This window comes from Onychomys torridus, chromosome 15, assembly GCF_903995425.1.
Source record: "Onychomys torridus chromosome 15, mOncTor1.1, whole genome shotgun sequence".
NCBI lineage: Eukaryota > Metazoa > Chordata > Mammalia > Rodentia > Cricetidae > Onychomys > Onychomys torridus.
The window spans coordinates 33,052,357-33,074,290 of NC_050457.1; the positions used below are offsets into that span (position 1 = coordinate 33,052,357).

Genomic DNA, 21,934 nt, shown 5'->3' on the forward strand with positions numbered 1-21,934 from the left:
TTGGTACAATAGCTTTAAAACAAGCAAGCAAGCAAGCAACAAACAAAAAAAAAACCATGTAGATTGGGTTCTTCACATGTTCATTGTATAGCTTCATTTTATATGGTTTTAATAATAAAATGAAAATAATGTGTAAAGAATGTTTTTGAATGGCTTTCCTTTCCTTCCCTTTAAGGTATCCATAGTCAATGGGGTAAAACATGGGTATTTGAGGATACTGGGGAGCAGAACAGTTTGCAAGCCTAAGCCTTCTGCCAGGAAAGTTTGGAAATCTGACATCTTGCAACATCACTGTGCCAGAAAGTACAGTGTGAAAAGCCAAGCTCACCTTTCTGTGTTAGCCTTTCCAGAAAGGAGAAAAAGAACAGGCCTGAGGAATAGGATAGAAAAGGCAACCCCAGCCCCTGTAAAATACTGTTTCCAAGCCTTTTGAAGTCAACTATAATTACCATGCTGGTTAGAATTCAAGTTAGAGTTTCTGCTTTGCCAACTTAATTAGTAGTTTAAGCAGGCAGAAGTAAAATACCGTGCCATGCAGCACAGCCATTGGAAGGTGGAAAGAAAATATGGACATGCTGTTCCCGAAGGAGTTGGGGAAGAAAATCTGACATTATGCTTGTGTGCCCCTATTTTTTCCTATGGTTACTCTAAAGCAACAGTTTAGAGCCTTTCTCTGGCTCTCTGAAAATCAGACTAAAGGCACAGTGCCTCTCCTTAACAATAGTGCGCACTCAAGAGCAAGTTTCCATTAGGTCAGTATGACTCCCCTATTCACTAAGACAGCTCACAAACATGCTTACTCTAATCCATGAATTTCTTTTGAAATCCCCAGATCTTCTTCTAAAGCCCTTATTCTAAATTGTACAGTTCCCCCCAAGAAAACAAGACTGGCAGTTATGGAGTTATGTCCTTCATTATAGTCATCTCAGGAAGGACTCTCTGCATTGACCTGTTCTGTCCTTCATCCTCTTCATTCCTGACTTGAAGATCTTTTATTTCCTCCTATTCCAACACCAAATTATCCCAGTCCAAGTTTGCATCCTCTTGTTAAACAGAAAGATATCTCTTTGAGAAAGGTTAAGAAAAGTAAACAAGCTTTGTTTTTGTGCTGGATGATAGTAATTAAGTCAATTCTTAGTTGTGCCTCGTTCTTTGAACTTAAAAACATTCTGTGTATAATTAACGTTTTGTGCATGAACTTCCTTATAGCTACAGTTGTTAATATTTTATTGTTTTCAGTTACTCCTTTTGCAAACCAGGGTAGATAAGGCTATTCTTCAGTGGCCTGAAATCTAAATGACTTAACATGGCAAAGGTTTACTTCATACTCTTCTATGTCCTGGATAATGGTCCAAAGTACATGATGGGAGAGAGCCATTGATGCTACATCTCAATCTATACTTTGTTACTAGGGGAAATAATATAATAGATTAGTCACAGCTGTAAGTCTGTGCCCAGAAGGGGTACTTTTCACTTTAGTTCAAATCCACTGGACAAAATATATCACAGGACCAAGGCTGTCATCCAATGGGAGGGTGAAGGCAATGTTATCATAGGCCCCAAAAGAAGACAAGTCAAAGTATTGCATAAACATTCAGTTAATCATTGTTGACTTTTCTAGACTCCCCTCCAATGTCTCCTAACATTTTAAAAATCTGGTTAAAGTTAATCAGAGCCTGCGGTTTTATTTTTGGTAGAAAAAATATACCCCCGGGTTAATTGTATCACATAATGTATTTGATTTAATATAAATAAAACACATAGCAAACAGAAAAAAAAAATAAAGACCAGGAAGGAATTGCAAAGGAAAAGGACCTTAGTTCTCCTATATTAGTGTTAAGCCAACCTAACTTACCTAGCCCTTAAAATAATGTGTGCATGGTCATTTCAACTTCATAGGATCAAGTCTCTCTCTGTGACCTTCAACGTTCTTAGTCCAGGCTAAACCTTATGGCAGAGATGAACTGAGTGAATACAGTACCCCACCCACCACCTGGTCCAGCTGCAAAGCTGAAGATTTGTCTTCAAAGAGCAAGATCAAAAGGACAATTGCAGCTTTGCTCCCTTTCTTTTTTGGTTGTCCTGACTCCTGTTATCCTACTTAGAGTGATGTGTGAAGTGATAAGCAGGCTGCCTTATCTCTTCAGTCACCTTAGGCTAACAGCTGACTATAGGGCAGCTTTAGTCCTCTCCTCCATTCTTCTAGCTTGGCTGTTTGCTTGAGGGTGATGGAGAGTGGTGGTGGCAGGCGAAATGAATTCTAGTTTCACTAAATTCTTAAATGCATCTGAAATAAATGCAGATCCCTTGTCGGGAATAATCACATCTGCAGATCTTGACATGGAAAATCACTGGTCAGAGCCATTATCATTGAAGCAAGGCTGCTACTGTGAGGCATGTTTAGAGAAGGTAGCCAAAATAAGAAAGATTCTATTCTTTGCTGAGTAAGTAGGTATTTTTAACCAAATTTTCTGGACAATTTCCAAAAGGAAGGAAAGATGTCTTTGGTCAATTATATGAATGAATATGACAGTGGCTATAGTTTTCTCAGTAGCACAAATAACTATAACTTTGTACCTATAATAAACCAGAGCATGTATATTACTACATAATTCCTAGGTAAATATTATACATTTTAGTGGCAATATAATTATCATATGATATTTCTTTGTTGTCTACTAGAAATTAAGGGTGGAAACTTTGATTAGAAAGTAGAGTCTTAGGCCACATGAGAACAGGAAGAAGCAAAGTGCTAGAGAGGTCCCCAGAAATCCACAATGATACATCCACTGTAGACTACTGGCAATGGTGGAGAGAAAGCATGATCTGACCTAGTCTGGTGATCAGATGGCCAAACACCCTAACGGTCGTGCTGGAACTCTCATCCAGTAACTGATGGAAGTGGATGCAGAGATCCTCAGCCAGGCCCCAGGTGGAGCTCCAGGAGCCCAATTGTCGAGAAAGAGGAGGGACTGTAAGAGTGTGAATTGTTGAGACCAAGATTGGAAAAGCACAGGGACAAATAGCCAAACTAATGGAAACACATGAATTATGAACCAAAAGCTGTGGAGCCCCCAACTGGATCAGGTCCTCTGGATAAGTGAGATAATTGAATAGCTTGAACTCTTTGGGAGGCATCCAGGCAGTGTAACCCAGACCTATCCTTAGTGCTTGAGCTGGCTGTTTGGAACCTTGGGCTTACACAGGGAGACTTTGCTCAGCCTGGAAGGAGGGGACTGGACCTGCCTATACTGAATCCACCAGGTTTAAATGAATCCCCAGGGGAGTCTTGGCCCTGGAGGAGATGGGAATGGAGGGGATGGGCTAGGGGGAGGGGGGTGGAGGCAGGAGGGGGGAGGACAGGGGAACCCATGGCTGATGTATAAAATTAAAACACAAATATAATAAATAAAAAAAGGAGAAGAAAAAAAAAGTAAAGTCTTGGGCCAATGGAATGGCTCAACACATGAAGGTGCTTGCAACCAAATTCTGACAACCTGATGTTTGATTCCCCCAAACATCTGTAAGGATAAAAAGAAAGAACAGACTCAATAAGATTGTATTCTGCCCTCCATACATACACTATGGTATGCACCTATACACACCACACACATACACACACACACACACACACACACACACACACACACATTGATGTGTGTGTGTATATATGTGTAAACATATACAAAATGAAAAATTGAAGAAACTAGAGCCTGCCTGTATGTAAAAGCACACATATAGTTTAAACTGTACAAGTGAGTTAGCCTATTAAGCTCCATCACATAAGATAACAAAAGACTCAAAAGTCTTTCATTGAGGATGTGTCACATCCTGGGTTTTCTTCTAATTCAAGATCTTTTGTATTTCCATGAAAAATTAAAAGATTCAAATAAGGTATTACTACATTAAAGGTCATGAACCTCTTTTTTTTCAGACATCAAAACCCATGTTCTTAATACTGGATTGAACTTCCCTCTAGTTGCAGCGTCCGATGGGATTGAGGAAGGCAAATCTGTAAGAAAGCAATAATTTTCCTCCTTTCTTCTTTCAGCTTCTCATTTCCTCCATGTCAAGAGCATTTCTGCTCACAGGTCTCTGTTTCGGGACATTGTCAAGTAGAATGGAGTCTAACTTTTGAATTCCCCTGTGTCATATTAGCCCTCTAATGGACCCACCATGCCAAGCAGGCAGCACAGGTTTTAGGGAGAAATTAATATGATAATATGGAACTGGCCTGTCATTTTAAGTTCAAAGCATTTGTTTTGTTTTGTTTTCTTTTTTTTTTTGAGACAAGGTTTCTCTGTGTAGCTTTGTGCCTTTCCTGGAACTCACTCGGTAGCCCAGGCTGGCCTCAAACTCACAGAGATCCACCTGGCTCTGCCTCCCGAGTGCTGGGATTAAAGGCGTGCGCCACCACCGCCCAACAGTTCAAAGCATTTAGCTAGGTAAGTTCTACATATATTGCCAAGAGATTAACATGACCTGCCAAGTCCATTCATAAAACTCCCATTTTGAAGGTTAAGTTAAAAGTCAAGGTGATAGAGAGGTTACACTTGTGCAGTTGCTGATGACCAGCATAGAAGGTCTGTCACGGAAAGCTGATGGGAAAACTAGGTGATCACAGATGGCTCGGTCAATAGGCATGTCTACTGTAGATTTGGAGTCACTTACTCTGTGTGATTTAAAATAGTTGAATACAGACAAAGTCTGCTGAATTTTGTTCTAATGAATTGGGACAAGAAAGGGTTCAGTATGCCACTGTGTCACCCTGGCTAGCCTGAATTCTCAGGGCCAAATAAATTTCCTTTTTTACCTTTCCAAGTATCTAGAATTGCAGGCACACATTACTGTGTATGGCTAACGTGGTCTTAATAAAGTATGCTTTCAGAGACATTACATGGAACTAAACGAATATATGATTTCTCTTTTGGAAAAGCATATATATATATATATATTTTTTTTCATTCCCGGGGCTTGCTCCTCCTACACCCTATTTTGATATCATGTGCTTTCTGGTTTGCCTGTGATGGGGAATTTATGTCAAATTACTTGATAGTAAATCTTCTTTGTTGTTTTGGATTTTTTTATTTTTTGGAATTATAAGATAATCCCATGATTTCCCCCTCCCTTCCATGTTTTCTCTCCGACCTCTCCTGTGTACCCCCTTGCCCTCTCTGAAATTCATGGCCTCTTTTCCATAGATTGTTTATATATCTATATATAAAATGTGTGTGTGTGTGTGTGTGTGTGTGTGTGTGTGTGTGTGTGTGTAGATTCCTAAAACATACAAGAACGAACAACTTGTTTAGGCTGTATAGTATTACCTATGGCATGCATATGACCTCAGGGCTGACCACTCAGGATTAGATAACCAGTTAGGGGCTCTACTCTGGGGCAGACCATTTCTCCTGGTCTCACAACCTCAGCATTTCCCCAGTTGTCTCATTTCTTTGTTTAGGGTCGTGGCCCCTAGTTTCTGCTTTCGCATTAGTATTCCCATGGGTGTCCTGGTTGGTGAGGTCTTGTTTAGGCAGCCATGTTGATAAGACTCATGGGTGGAGCCTCTCTCAGATTTCCAAAGGACACACCCTCACAGCAAGCTTTTTAAAACCACTTTAAATGTAAAATAAAGAAGCATACTTTCTTAAAACTTAAAATTAAAAAAAAAAAAAAGAATCCATCCTATAAACAAGTTCTCTTAATCACAAAGCCACTGCTTCTGAAGGCTCAGCTAGGTGTATTTTCCTTTACTCCCCCTCCCCCCCCAACTAGAGAACATAAAAACACAGTGCTCCATGTGCTGCAAGCCAGAGAGAACACACCGAGAGCCTGGCTCGTCACTTCTCCTTAAGCTGCCTTTTAGCCTGCCTCCGTTGGGATGGTGTGTTTTGTAGCTGTTATCACTTCTGTGGTTGGAAGGGACTGGGAAAATGAAAAGGGTTTGAAGGTGTGTAGAAAGATGTGAGGCTTGCCATGATCCTTGGGATTTGCAGGAGCCTTTCCAGTTCTTTGTGCCGACATGTGCCCAGCCTCAGTTAATATTTCATCTCTGCTCTGCTTTTAGTTTCTAAACGACAGATGTTTTAAACATCAGTGTAGGGTTCTTCTTCCCCCACCCCCACCTCTCTCCCAATGTCTCCAAGCACTGGACCAACCCCGTTAGCTCTTTTGATTTCATCTTCACAGCTCTGTACTCACTGGAGGGACAGGAAATGGATGCTAATAGAACTAGACAGACACTTAGAGAAGTCTTTTTAAATGACAGCACGGGTTCACTTGCAAATAGGAGATAGAAAGGCATTTCTTCCTCCCTTCTGATGACCATAAATATTAACATTAAGGTCAGTTCACAGTTTGCCAATGTTATGACTATATTTTAAAGTTATTTTTCACTTAAGGTAAAAATACTTTGCTTGAAGAAGATATCTTTGTATGTAATATTACATTTTATACAGTTCTGTAAACCATGTTTCTTTCCTTTAAAAAAAAAAAAAAGAGGAAACAGGAAATTGATTCTTCTCTCATACAGTACATTCCGACCACAGTTTCTGATCCCTCCACTCCTCCCAGCTCCACCTCCCCTCTCCCCCAGATCTACTCTCTCTCCGTTTCTTCAGAAAAAGAGCAGGCTTCCAAGAGACAATGATAAAACAGGACAAAACAATGTAAAATAAGACGAGGCAAAAGCCCTCATGTCTAGGCTGGATGAGGCAATCCAATGGGAGGAAGAGCCCCCAAGACCAGGCAAAAAGAGTCAGAGATCCACCCACTCCCACCCTTAAGAGTCCCACAGGAACAATAAGCTGACAGCCATCACATAGACACAAAGGACCTGGTGCAGGCCCATATGGGTCCCCATGATTGCTGCTTCAGTCTTTGTGAGCCCCTATGAGCCTTGCTTAGTTGATTTGGTGGGCGTGTTCTCCAGCCCCTCTGATTCCTACAGTCTCCACACACACCCCGCCCCCTTACACGGGGTTCCCTGATCTTCTAGGGGAGGGACCTAATGACGTCTCCAATTTAGACTCTCTCCACATCATGTCTGGCAGTGAGTCTTTGCACCCGCTCCCATCTGCTGCCGGAGGAAGCCTCTCTGATGATGACTGGACAAGGCACTGATCTATGAATATTGCACTGATCTAGAATATCATTAGGAATCATTTTATTGGTTTTGCGTTTGTTTTCTTTATTTTTTGTGTGTCTGTTTATTTGTTTTGCCAGTAGTGTTTGGTTCTGCCCTAGGTCTCTGGGCTATCTAATCTCCAGTTCCTGGCCATCCAAGCAATATAGGGCATGGGCTCCCTCTGGTGGCATGGGCCTCAAGTTAACGCAAGCATTGGGTGGCCACTCCCACAAGTTCTGTGCAGCCACTGCCCAGGACGTGTTATATAGGTCAAGGTTTTTGTGGCTGGGTTGGTGTCCACTAGTGACTATCCATTAAAGTTATATTTCACTTCACAAGTAAAATATTTTGCTCGAAGAAGGTATCTTTGTACGCAATCTTACATTTTATACAGTCCTGCAAACCACTTTTCTACAAGAAGTTTAATGAACATTTATTCATGGGCCAGGTAACAAAATGTTAGAGTACAATCAAAACAGTTTTTTGAGGAACATGAAAATTTAATTTCTCAGCACGTATTACTCAGATAAAAATAGTTCAGGCAATGGATATGCCAAAAATTAAAGTCAGTCCAGGTTCATGAGCATTTGTCCTAAGGAAATGTTAGTATACATTTTGTCATTTTCCAGTCATTTGTGGGATGAACTCACTGATACAGTGATGAATGTTTTTGTTTTGTTTGTTTGTTTGTTGTTTTTGTCTTTTAAGTGAGTGCCTGAAGTGGAATGAACAAGAAACTAATGTCCTGCCTGAGTGGAAATACAGAATACAACTTTTAAATCAGAATGTATTCTAAGACTGGAAAATGGTGTTAACTGGTGGCGTGGCCCAATCAAAATGAGATGTTTAATGCAAGATAGTTTTCCTTATAAGCGGTTTGCTGATGAGTAAAAACAAAGAGGAGAAAACATGCATGTGCTGGTGTGTCATTAAATTGTGTCTCGTTAAGAACTGACATCACAGTGGAGCACAGACCCTCAGAGAATACTCTCTGACAAGTGTCATGTGAAAGGGGAGAACCCGTGCCTCCTAGCACGTGGTCCCTAAATCAGGATGTGTGCAGTAGAGCTGGGTAATGCATAAACTTACTAGCAAGTTCTTATTAATTTTACCTCACCAGCAATCCAATCTCACGTCTAACAATACTGATGAACTAATTGCGTTGGTTCCAAGTAGCCCAGGAGACCATTGCACACACTGACTTTCTAAGCTTCTGCTTCCTCTGCCATCCCCACACCAAGCAGTTCTATACTGTTGCCTCCGTGAAAATGTAGATGTTCTCCTGTCAGTGTAAGAGGGAATCTCTCATCCTGCTCTCTCTAAAGTCTCATTTCCCTTTGACGTCTTTCTGTTGTTTGGCTCTGGTCTGTCAAAGCTGAACTGAGGAAATCATGTTTGGAAGGAGCATTGATTTTGGCTTTGGACAACTGGCAGATTTCAGCATTTAGCATTCTAAAGGCTTTTACCATCCATTCCAGAATTGTCACTCACCACATCTAGGCTAAGGCCATTTCTGCCTTCCCTGTGCAGACAGCGGGGGTTTCTGTGATTAGCAGGTCAATACCAAAGCCAACAATACCAAAGCCCATATTCAGTGGACATACTAATGACAGCCATGGACATCTGTCACTTACAATTTCAACATAGCCTTTTTGGAATGTGTATAGAATCACTTTTCTCTGTTTTGTGCTGTTTCTATTGTGCAGGCTAGCTCTGATAGCATCTGTATTTGTAGTGCCAGTGTCTCAGAGAGTGAACCTTTTGTCAGCAGGCAATGCCTCCCATTCAGGAAGATGACATAATCGAAGCCTTTGTTTCCCTCATAACCCAACTATGTGTGGCACATCACTAGTCATGCTCTGTGCTATTGTGGACACACAGACCTGAAGCTGTGATTTGAGTATCGAAGCAGGATCTTCTGGCTTACAATGATGGAAACATTACCACAGGCAATTAGCAAAACTTGTTAAAGTTCCAAGGAAGATGATAAATTAGACTTTCAGGATGGAGTCAGATAGTTTAGAAAACCAGAAAGAGAGGAAAATCAAAACTTGTCCTATTTCAAGTCTTACCCTTTGCTTATTTGGATTTCAGAGAAGTATATTTCATAAATGTGCATTCATCTGTGTGTTCTGTTTGCATATGTCCTGGTGCCTTTAGGTGCTATTGGTCATTTTTATCCCTATCTCAGAGCTTTGTCAAATGCTCAAATGTGGCCATGACTTGACTCTAACCTTTCTCTTTTTGTGTTTTGTTTTTTAGGTAAGTATTTTGATATCCTTCCTTATCAATGCTGAAAACAAACCCACCTGCCTGATGCAGAACCAATGGCTTTAAAAAAGTAAGACAGAAACTGGTGTGAATGGTAAAGAATGGCATTCCCCTGCTGCGGGTAAGAGTGTAAGCGGTATTCGAAGAAGTTGGCTTTTCCTTAGGAAGGGGACTGGCAGCCTAGGAAGATGGGGATAGGTGGAGTGGATTGTCGCTGTGTAAGTACAGAGAGGATTCTAAAGAATGTTCATGAAATATTCATCCACATCTGTTTACTGGCTGCATAAACAGTCCTCTTCTGAGCTGGCTCACCACTCCTAGGCTGGAAATTGTTCTCTTAAATACTGCTCTCACACCTTTCCCAGATGGAAGCAAATGTGGCAATGTTACAGATAATTTGCTTTCTGGTCTTTGTCTTTAAAGGGAGTTAAAGTAAAGGAAACATTTTTTTTTTTTTTACGATTTCATTTTAATTTATACAGCTCTGCTAAAATTGAAAACATGTGTAACATGTGATCATGAATATGTAGATAAGCACCATCCAGATTCTGGATATGTTGGAGAAATGCCAGTGCTCTCAAGTGATGTATTCCTTTGTTCTTTTCTCATTTTAGTGATTCAGTGTTATTTTGCTCATACCTGTAGTCATTTTTATGGCTATCTATTTCAAGATTTTAAAACATCTGTGTTAAATATTGTGTTCATGACGGTGCCAGGATATCACTTCTGCTAATAAGGCTACATTTAATATAAACTAAAATGATCCTATGAGACTGACAGCTGTATTATTGGAAATATGTTTAACATTGATGACCAACAAATTACAAATGCTGAAATACTTCTGAGACAGGGCCCAGTGACTAAATATTGTCCACTCCCACATTACATGGACCTGGTCAAGCTTTCTGCTCTCCTGGTACCATCTGCCTTTCCATCATCTTGCTGTTGCTCATTCAGATGCTATGCCTGGTACAAATTCTTCCACAAGAGTTCCAACATACACTGGCTTGTGGGGGCCCCACAAAGGTTTCCTAGTGAGATCTGAGCTTGCTTTACACAGCAGGGGCTGCATTAGGGGATGGCTTGACCATGTGCATGGTCGCCAAGTGGTAGGGATGGTCTGCACTTGGCTGTGCTGGGGTGAGGTCTTTTGCTCCACTCCTTGGCATTCCTTTAAAAGCCCTTTAGTAGAGATAGAAGGGGCTGGTGGGTTTTGACCCAGGCCTTTCCAAGGCTATCCTGTGTTTTCTAATATTCTCTCTCCTCTGTATTTCTATCTACATATTTCTTATTTCTCCATGCTTAAGAGTACCCTGGGTGGGGGGAGGGAGCTGGTCTCCCTCACTGGCTTATCCTTATCCTGAAATCATTCATCAATAGAGGTCATGAATTATTTTGCTATAGTTGCTATAACAAATGACCATAGACTGATGATTTAAATGGCAGCCATGTATTTTCTTACAGTTCTGAAGGTTAGGGTGTAGCATGAATCTTAACAGGTCTTATTAATAAAATCAAACCTGAGCCAGTTATTGGGGTGAATGTTGGAAGATCAGAGAAGCAGAACAAGCCACAGTTTCCTCACCTCGCCAGTTCCTCAGCTGTTCTTGTTTCCTCACACTGCAAGCTTCTGAGTCCTCATCCCAATGGCTCTCAGCTGAACTGTGCTGTTCCAAAGCCTAAAAGCTTAACCAGCAAAAATGCTTCTAGTTTCTGGTCTTCATGCCTTATATATTTTTCTATTTTCCCCTTCACTCCCTGGGATTAAAGGCTCGCTTTCTGGGATTAAAGGCATGTGTCTCCATACTGGCTGTATCCTTGAATACACAGAGATCCACCTAGCTCTGCCTCCCAAGTGCTGGGATTAAAGGTGTGCACCACCACCATCCAGCTTCTGCTATGGCTTGCTTTGACCCATTTTCTAGCCACCATTATTTGGCTCTATATCTAGTGGCTATCTGTTCTCTGACCCCAGATAAATTTATTAGGGTGCACAATATTTTGGAGAACACAATACCACCACATAAGGGGTCTGAAATTAAAATATCTTTGAAGTTGGTTTCTATGTAGGTCTCATCCTTGGAAGACAGCTGACTGTCTTCTCCCTGAACTTCAGGGTATCTGTGTCAGGATTTCCCTTAATGTAAATATGAATTCTTCTGTGTTAGGTTCAATGCTAATGACCTCATTTTAACTAAATGACTTCTCTCTAAATACAGTCAGATGACATGTAACCATGTTTTCAGTCAAGGACTAAGAGTACACAGTGGTTGTTCATAAGTGTATCACCAAGAGATTTCTTAATTTCTCTAGGTATGATACATGCACAATAACAAAATTTCCTAGTAAGGCTTTTCTTATGCTATATCTCCATCACTAAGTAAAGCATGGTATATAGACATACTCTGAGGTTCAAAGGGACAGGATTTGGGTATGGAAGTATGCAGTTTACTCTGTAATAGTACACATATGGTTTCTTGCCTAATTTTTGTCAAGTCATTACATGGGTACATTTATTATACCTTCCCTAGTTAGAATATGGACCTATCAAAAATAGAGACTGGTCATATTTTGATTTTTATTACTTCATTCAAAGTACACGGAGGGCTGAGGCATGTGATGTCTAACATTACACACACATTATCTGAAAATATGGAAACTATTACCATGAGGGGAGGCCAGATGAGTGTCCTCTACTTACTTCTTGATGACTTCTGATCCCGTATTTTCACATGGGGGAGGGGGGGACAGAAGTCTTAGGTCAGGCAATATTCAATGAATTCCTGGGAACCCATCAACCTTCAGTAGGCAGAGACGATCTGACAAAAAGAAACACTGACCTCTGCCCCTGGGTCAAAGAGTCGAGGGCACTGAACCCAGGTGCATGCCACAGAAAACAATTTGGGCTGATAGAAAGTAATTACCTAATTCAGAGACATTTAAATGTCAGGTAGGGTTTTGGAAGGGAAAACTGTGAACATACTTGTAATCCTGAGGTATGAGATGGAATGTTCTAGAATTCAAATTCAAATCCTAGAAATCATGTCTTAAGTCCTTACTTAAATCATGTCGAACACTCTGCTAAGTCTAGTCTCACACTTTCACACACTCTAGTACAAACACAAGATAATTATTCTAACTACAATTTCATCACTAAACCATTGGTTCAGTTTATATTGACCTTATTTGGTTTTATTCTATTATCCATAATCTCTAGAGCCCTCATTCAAAAATATTTTCTATGCTTTAAAACAGGGTCACCCTAGACTCATATCATGCTGATGCTTGTTAATTAAATTATAAGTATGGTTCAACAAGCTCATAGAAAAATCTCATGATAATATGAATCCACTGAACTTCAGGATGGTTATCACATACAGAATACTGGATGTGTTTTAGAACTAGTTCTTATTCCTGAACAATCTGAGATTCTCCATGTGGAAAATATGGAAACAAAGGATCCACCAAGTACTTTCTGGTATTAAAGTACACAAAAACTTTAACCCAGTCCTGGCAAAAGAATAGAAAGGGTAAATATTTGATCTCTTTGTCTTTTCATTCCTTTTCCCCTTTGAAGATGTTAGTATGAGTTCCATTCTGATCATATTTCATGCTATGGGTCAGACAAATATTGGGAAGAAGCAGTGTTCTAACCCACAGAAGGAGATGGGCATTAACTCAAAGTTAAGATGTTATTTGTCAGATTCACACAATTAAGTGTTATAAAGCAAATACGTACAGGTGCTAGAAGATGTGGTAACATGGAGACAAGTTTTTGTGTTGTTATTTGATGAAGGTAGTTTTTGGTGTGTGTGTGTGTGTGTTGTGTGTGTGTGTTTTGTTTTGTTTTGCTTTACATTTAGCAAGGGTTTGTTTGTTTGTTTGTTTGTTTTTGATAGCCCTGTCTGGCATGGGACTCACTATCTAGACCACAGTGGCATCAAACTCACAGAGGTCTGCCCGCCTCTCCTATTGGGATTAAAAGATACAGTATTATCTTATGACAGACACACAGATAAACCTCTTGGTTCCTAGACTGTCAGATGCCATCATTTATAAGATTTTACTAGGAGAGCCAGGTGCCCTGACACCTCAGGACACCTGTGGAGAAAAAGACCCTTCAGCCAGGAAAATGGAAGCATAGGGAGAAGGTGTCCCTAACATGGAGAAAGAGGCATGTGGCCAACAGTTGTCTTACTGTCCAGACAGCTCAGTATGAGCTAGCTCAGTCATTTGGGGGTGGTTCCACTGGAAGTACACCTCTGGGTAAACACTACTCATAGGTAAACTTCAATAGTAACAGTCCTGATATCTTGGCATCACCTGGCTGCTTGGTGAACCCAATTTCCCAGCACATTTGGCTACTGCCAATTCTTATTCCAGAGAATTTAGTGTTGTCTTATTCTGCTGTCTTCTGCAAAGACAAGATAATGAAAACCATTCCTTTAATTAATGTCTCTGTATATTTTAATTTGTTGAGAAACTTTGTTATAATTTCATTAAGAGAATGTTGCAATGAGATTTAATCCATTTCCTGTTTTTTAATATTTATATTCCTTTGCAATTCATATCCATTTAGGGTATGTGATTTTTATTCCTTATGATTTTCACTTAGGCTGCCATGTGAAGTGCTTTCTAATTCCTCTCCATTTGTCATACTCCATGTACAATGCTTTCTTGATATTTATACACACACACACACACACACACACACACACACACACACACACATAAGTCAGCATCTGTTGGAAGGTCTTCTGGTGAGGAGGTGATGTTTGCTTGCTTGTGTTCTTGGTTTTAGTTTTGTGTATCAGCAGGGAAAAAGATAGCTGGCATCACCTAGCCTGGGAATAGTGAAATTGCACACAAAAAATGACACACAACATTCAGCTTGCTGATGAGTGAGCCCTTAGTTTGTCAGGTAAGAATACTAGAACCTACACCAATAAGTTAGTAATGCTAGGTGTTGCATGGGGATTTGACTCATGTTTAACCAGTAGCCCCATTGTATAGAGTTGTTCGGAAAGCAGGCAGAGGACCACTTAAAAGAATGTTGCGAATGGTGATGTTCATGTGGAGCAGAATGATGGCACAGATAAAGGAGGGATGAGATAGGAGGATGCAGTGGAGTCTAGGTGTCTCAGCACTTGACAGTATTGATGAGGAAACAAGACAGAGAAAGAAGTTAGGGGTTTTCCCAGAATGCAAAATAAGATAACTGGATGGACAGAATGCAGCAAGAAAGACTGGGCTGGGGACGAGTTCCCTGGCTGACCTTGAACCATTTGGAGGCTTCTGTAGTGGAGATGTGTCTAGAGTTCAGCAAAGAAAAGGAGCCAGTGAGCCTGCCTGGGAGCTGCCCATCACGGGAAGCCAGGGGAGTCATTCAAGTCAACATGGCCGTTGGTGAGGTGAGGGAGGTGAGCACACAAGAGCTCTAGGCATGCCAGCAATTGTAAGGGAGAGTAATGGAAGTGACTGAGTGTGAAACAAAATAGAGTGAAGACAGAAAGAAAATCCAGTGCTACGGAAACCAAGAGGAAGGACTGCAGAAAGGAGGCCACACTGGAAGGTCAGAAGTATTCACTGGGTTCAGAGAAGCCCAAGTCAGTGGGTGAGGGGGATTCCTACAGTGGCAGGAGCAGGAAACAGATTGAGGCTGGTGGGAGTGTGAGGAAGAGGGGAAACAGACAGCGATGTAAGCAAGATTAATACTGCAAGAAATGCGGCTTATTGGGAAGAGGTGGCAGTAAGGTTTTGAACAGAGATATTGGAAATGAGAGTTTTCTTTTTTAAGAAAAAACAATGCAGAATAATTAATGCCGTTTTTTAGCTTTATGGGAAGAATTTGACAATAAAGAAAAGAACAGGGATAAAAGTTGAGGCTGTCTTTCAGATGTTGTGAAGAGATTAGATCCAAACCATCAAGGAAGGATTTACCTAAAGAGGTAAATGGCATGTGTGTGTATGTGGGGGTAGTAGGTGGGAGTGGGGAGTGTTAGAGTGTGTGTGCATGCATGTGTGTGCATGTGTGAGCATGAGTGTGTGTGTGTGTGTGTGTGTGCATGTGTGAGCATGAGTGTGTGTGTGTGTGCATGTGTGAGCATGAGTGTGTGTGTGTGTGTGCATGTGTGAGCATGAGTGTGTGTGTGTGTGTGTGTGTGTGTGTGTGTGTGTGTGATGGAAACGATGGATGTGAGTGTACATGAGTTCTCGTCACATTGGTGACTAGACATAGGGAATGTTTCTTTTGTTTGCCATTCTTTTCTCTTTACTAAGACTATCATGCTCTGTGTGTAGGAAGTGGGAATTTAAGGATGTGCGAAGAAGAAAGAGCATTTGCTGTGATCCTTGTGTAAACTAGGAGGTAGGGCTGCTTAATCGTTTCCAGAATTTAAAAATGTACACGGCATTGGGCTGCAGGGTCAAAAAGGCTGGCAGTCCCGGCCCTGATTGTCCTTAGCCTTTCTAGATAACAGGATCAGCCCGTGGCCACTAGGTGGAAACAGTGCACCCTGTGTTAAAATGCTTTTGTTACAAGTTGACACTGACAGATTGACAGATGGAGTGGTGAATTTCTTGATATGAATGAAGATGACTTCTTAAAGAGAGAAAAAAAAATCCTAACACGTCTCTCAGATTTAGGTACAGCTTCCAGAGAAGAGAAAAACTGTGGCACCACCTAATGAGGACTGGCTTTCACACGAAGTGCAATGTTCTTAGCACACCATCTCTTCCAAACCTTCGCTTCAGAAATGCTAATCAGTTGGCACTAAGAGATCATTTGTACCGTCAAAAGAGAGCTTTTGGCTTTGCATTTTATCTCAAAATAAATCAGAAGTTGTATTGCTCTAGAAATCAGCCTGATAGTTAGAACAGAATGCTGGAAAAATAAACCACTAAATGGCAAGGAGCACACAGCAGCTGAGTTCTCTTACCCAGCTGTCATTTGGTAAAGGTGTGTATGTCCTTCAGTAGCTGAAGGGATAGATTCCAATCTCAATCTGTTTTTTTTTTTTTTTTTATGAATTTCCAGAAATAACATGATATAAGATGAAGTGATTTGAGGAAATCAGCCATGCTTTGGAGTTCCCCACCACTTCCTTGTTCAGATTGAGAATGGTATGCCAGTATAAGGGCGTGGCATAAGCGGTGTCTTCCCACCACAGCACCACCAGCTTCCATGACTACCAATAGTTCCACAAGAAAACAGCAGTAAACCTAGCAACACTGCTAAACAGATCCATCCTAGGTGTCACAGTTACTGTTCTATTGTTACAAATAACAAAGGCAGACAATAGTTCCTGGGAAGGTTTAGAGGGAGGAGGGGAGGGGAGAAATGTTGCAATTGTATTATTATCTCAAAAAAAAAATTTTAACTATTTAATCAGGGACTTCCTGAAAGTTTCAGTGAGTGAGTCCATGACCATTATGGAGGGGTGCATGGTAGCAGGTAGACAGGCATAGTGCTGGAGCAGTAGCTGAGAGCTTGGTTCTGATCCACAAGCAGGAGACAGGAGAAACTCTTTGCTTGGGCTTTTGAAACCTCTAAGCACACCTCCAGTGACACACATCTTCCAAGGCCACACCTCCTAACCCCTCCCAAACAATTCCACCAACCAGGAACCAAACATTCAAATATTTGTACCTATGGGCCATTCTCATTTAAACCACCATAATTAGAAGAAAATGGGAGTAAAAAGAAAAAAAAAATCAAACAACATTGCTTAGCGAATCTATCCCAGGTAAACTAGGCAACTGCTGGTGCTAGTGTAGTTCACTGAGTGAAGGTTGTTTGTTTTTGAGCAGGAACTACATCCAATATCAGGGTCTAAGGGTCCGTACATTACCAGCATTGCTTTCCAGTTGGTAATCTTTTCTATTGTTTGAGCAGAACCTATGGACCTGAATTTTCTGGGGTCAACAGAAGCACATAGAAGGGAAAGGTGGAGGCTTGTGCTGTATGCACCCAGGGAAAAGTTTTTCATTGTTGGCATTTGCAAAGTACTGCATCCTTCCGTGTTCCCTGTGTTGATCCAAAGCTCAGCACTATAGAGATTTTTCTTTGAACTGCAGATGACATGGCGTGTGCTGGGAATTTTAAAGTGTTACTGGTACAAGGGTAGTAATACCCTGATGTACTGAAAATGCAAGGAACTTCATAGCCAGCCTAACCAGCACCCCTTCAGCAGAGAGGGAGCACTAGGGTAGAGAGAGTGGGAAGATCAAAGCCTGGAGCACAGGGAAGGAGGCACTGGAGAAAGGAAATTGGAAACAAAACCAAAAACCACTCGTCACTGTGATTAGGGAGTACTGGGCATGGCACAAAATTCCTGCCTCGACCAACAGTCAGAGAATCTTCTTAAAGCTGATTGTCAAAACCTTGCAAAAAAACAGAGGAGATGGAGATGCCATCTTATTTTATAAAATGCCTTCTGCTCTCTTCCGTTCTCCGTCATGGCACAGGATCAAGGTAAAAATGAGAAGCCCATGCAGGAACTTCACATCCACAAGCCCTGCCTCAGTGTTTGTGTGGTGGAAAGTGGAGACAGGCTCACCTGGGCAGCCAAAATGTTGGAGCAGCTCACAGGCCAGACACCTATATTTTTCAAAGCTAGATACACAGCCATGTCTCTTGGCATCAAGAGAAATGAAAAAAAAAAATGCTGTTCTCTGCACATTAAGTAGAGCCAAGGCAGAAGAAATCCTGGAGAAAGATCTGGAGATGTGGGAATATGAGTTATAGAAAAATAACTTCTCAGACACTGGAGATGGTTTTGGGATTCAAGAACATGTTGGTCTAGGCATCATATATGGCCCAAGCATTAGGATCTGTGTCCTGGACTTTGGTATGGTGCTGGGTAGGTGAGGTTTCAGCATCACAGACAAGAAGCATAGGACAGGCTGCATTTGGATGAAACAGAATCAGTAAAGTGGAGGCCACATGCTGATTCCAACAGAAATATGACAGGATTGTCCTTCCTGGTGAGTCAATTCTATCCAAAAGACCAGTAAAATTTCCTTAGAGAAATATGGAGAGAGAAAGCAAAACAGTGCCTTCATGCTTTCTGACTCAAATCTCTCAGGGAGCTTGCTCTAAGTGAAGATAATAAATACAACAACTTCTCAAGCTCAATCCCTGACTACAGGGAATGACTATTTCAGTCTGTTTGGAGTACTGCTAACAAGTGGTGCTGATTCTTCAATGGCTCCAGCCATACTTAGATTCCTCTATTCAGCATACCTATACCTGATTCATATTGCTTTGTTCTTTAATATTTTCATTCTGGACCCAAGGATAAAGACAGATATAAAGGAATAACCCATTGTAAGAAGACTGAAGAAATGGAAGAAATGATTTATGGTGTGTGGGGCTTGGACCACACAGTAACTTTTAAAATTTCAGCAAATAAATATTGCAACTGCTTTTCAGTTGCATGTTGGGTTACATGACAGAGTTAAGGTGGTGGGCCAGGAAGCCCAGATGGATTTTGTATAGGAATAAGTTCAAAAAGTCATTGAATAGTTCAAAAATAAGACAATCTATGACATTTTCTGAATTACATTTTTAATTGATTAAATACATTCAGTATACTGGCACCAATACTAGTCCTGATATTACTTGCTTATTCTTATATTATTCTTCATTTTATTTTCCTAGCTCAGCTTTTCATTTTACATATCTTCCCCCTAGTACTTTACACAGTGTGATATTCTTAGTTTATTTGTCTCTGTCCCTCAGTGTAGGGCTTTGGAGGAGAGGAGAAATATGGCATCCATCTATGTGGTTGGCACCAAACAGATAGCCAAATGAACATTTATTGACTGTTTATGAGCTAATAGATAAGGGAGAGACGGTTAGTTTTGTCTTTCCTATGTTTATTTCTTCTTCTTCTCTAGGCAATCTTATAAGAGGGGTAGAAACCACTGGGGCATCTTAACAAGTGATTGGGGGACTATAAGATAGGAAACTTGGGGTAGGCAAATCCATAGACAGAGAACACAGTAGATTCAGTTGGAATGTTCTAGGTAACTGAAGAAAGGATTTTTCTGTCCTGAATATGGGAATCCATATAACTTCAAGTCCAGCCACCACCAGCTCTGGCACTCACCTCATAGAAATAGATAACTGGGGCAATACATTTTTAATTAATTAAGTACATTTGGTATACTGACACCAGTACTAGCCATGATATTACTTGTCACCACACAGTCTGGTGTTTGTCCCATATCAAGCCCCACCCACCAAACTAAACCAGATCTTTATTACTTTGGCACAGATGATTCCAAGTCATTAGAGGAATTTGTGAGCCAATAACTAGTTCTCTGTTTCTAACTTGACATTTTGTTGGGTGCATATTTTTTAATTAAATAAATGAATTCAAGTCTCCATCACCAAAAAGTCTCAGTAGAGTATCGATATCTAACTTTATGAATGAAAAGGCTTTACTATTTTTTTTCAAATGCATAGGGCAGAAGAGAAGGAGGAGAAGGGGGAGGAGAGAAACAGAGAACAGAGAGAGAGAATTGGGGGGGGGGGCTCTAATGCATACCATGTCTTCCACATTGCTGTAAATCTCAGACCTGGCAGCATCACACTAACAGTGACTTCCAGAGATGCTGCAGTCTGTCTTCTGATGTCTCAGGAACTCCCCCTGTGGGATTCCTTTCAGAGCCCTTGTTACATGTTTTGTTTTAATTCCTTGATGGCATATCTCCATCTGCTGAAGGTAGATATGGTTCTCTGAGGCTGCCAAAAGTTCTCTGGCAATAAATCTGTGCTTAACGCTGCTTAATGCGGATGATCCAGTTAGCTAATGCCATTTGCGGTCAACATGGAAAGTAACTATCAAGAGGCTGTCGTCTTATGCACACTAGAAGTAGACTGTAAAGATAGCTCCCCTAAAACATGCCCCATGGCTTTAATCCTAGCATCATTTGTTTTCACTCAACAAACAGAATTTGTTTATCCATTGAAGTAAATCATTCAGGAAAGACGAGTTTGAATTTGTAATGCAGCATAAAGATTTTGAAATTTTTTCATACTGTTTTATAGGGATTTTACTTAAATGAATATAGGTAAAATAGTCTATAGATTATATGTATTGCCCATATAATATTTCATACAAGGTTTATATTTTATATGATAACATGCATGTATCACAATGCTAAAATTAAAATTTTTATTGCTCCTTTCCATTGAAAGTTTCCTATTAAAAAATGCCTCTGTCATATTAAAAATCCGAACTGTCATGATGTACTAGGTCATTCTTTCAGTTATTGCAGCTATCTTTGAGCCAACTCTGGGGATCCTTTGTAGCTAGTGTGTTAGTTTCTTTTCTGTTGCTGTGGTAAGATACTATGTCAAAGAACAACTTAGAGAGTAAAGGGTTAATATGCCACAGAATTCCAGGGGGATAGAGGTTATGCCCTGGTGGGGAAGCCACAGCAGCAGGCAGGCCAAGCCTGGCAGCAGAGCAGGATGCTGACTGATCACATTTTATGTGCATTCAGGAAAAAGAGAAGTAAGGCGAGGCTCTAGCCCTGCCCCCTCTCTGCTCGTATGGGGGTCGGAAATCCCATGTCTTAGACTTTATGAGTGCTTGACAGGAACCACATTTCGACTTCTATGTGGCACTTTCGATGGTCATGAAATGCCATATCAAAAGGAATAGTTAAGAATGCGTTGGGTGTATGTGAATCTCTGTACAGGAGTACAGGCCTGGTAGTCTGCCAGTGACAGGAACCAGTTTGCCCAGCCCTCTCTGTTCTTCTTCCACCAGCTACACTTTGTTTCCCTTCTATGATGACATCACTTCCAGTTGATTGACAGCTAGGCATGTTGAGATGCATATGTGGGAAGTTTGGTACTATCAGCCACAGTATGTTCTTTTACAGGTGGATCTTAGAAAAGGTTGATTCATCATTGGGATGCTTCCCTCTAAAGAATCAATGCTGGACCCCAGAGTCCAGCATCTCTCTCTCTCATAAGGCCAGGATTTTATAAAATACAGGTCTGTTCCTCTTTGTTCTCTGGCTTCTGCTCTCATATTATTTCATTACACATTTATGTCCTTGTGATGACATCCTGCGTAAGATGCCTATCTGAACTGGGAAGATGCCATTCAGTCTCCAAAGCTAATAAGCTTCTTTCCTTTTAAAAAAGCACCCAGCTTTGTTTATTCTTTAATAGCAGTAGAAATGAACTTATAATGCTCATAGAGACTGTCCAAAGTCAACAGCCGGGATGTGAGCTTTCTTTCTTTTTTTTTTTTTTGGTTTTTTGAGACAAGCTTTCTCTGTGTAGCTTTGTGCCTTTCCTAGAACTCACTTGGTAGACCAGGCTGGCCTCAAACTCACAGAGATCCACCTGCCTCTGCCTCCTGAGTGCTGGGATTAAAGGCATGTGCCAACACTGCCCAGCTCTTTATTAAACCAATCAAAAGGTATCTTAGGAAGGTAAAGTAAAACAGAGACATCCTCACACAATGTGATCAAATATGTCACAACACATATTGTAATAATAAACGTTATACATCA

At 40.8% G+C, this 21,934-nt stretch overlaps 1 protein-coding gene and 1 pseudogene across 4 annotated transcripts in view; both read left to right on the forward strand.

Annotated features, from left to right (window-relative positions):
• The window catches only part of Pde4d (phosphodiesterase 4D), a 1,081,007-nt gene that overhangs the window by 677,420 nt on the left and 381,653 nt on the right, over window positions 1–21,934 (forward strand). The gene's annotated exons all lie outside the window — the stretch shown is intronic.
• Window positions 17,852–18,420, forward strand: LOC118596537 (annotated as a pseudogene).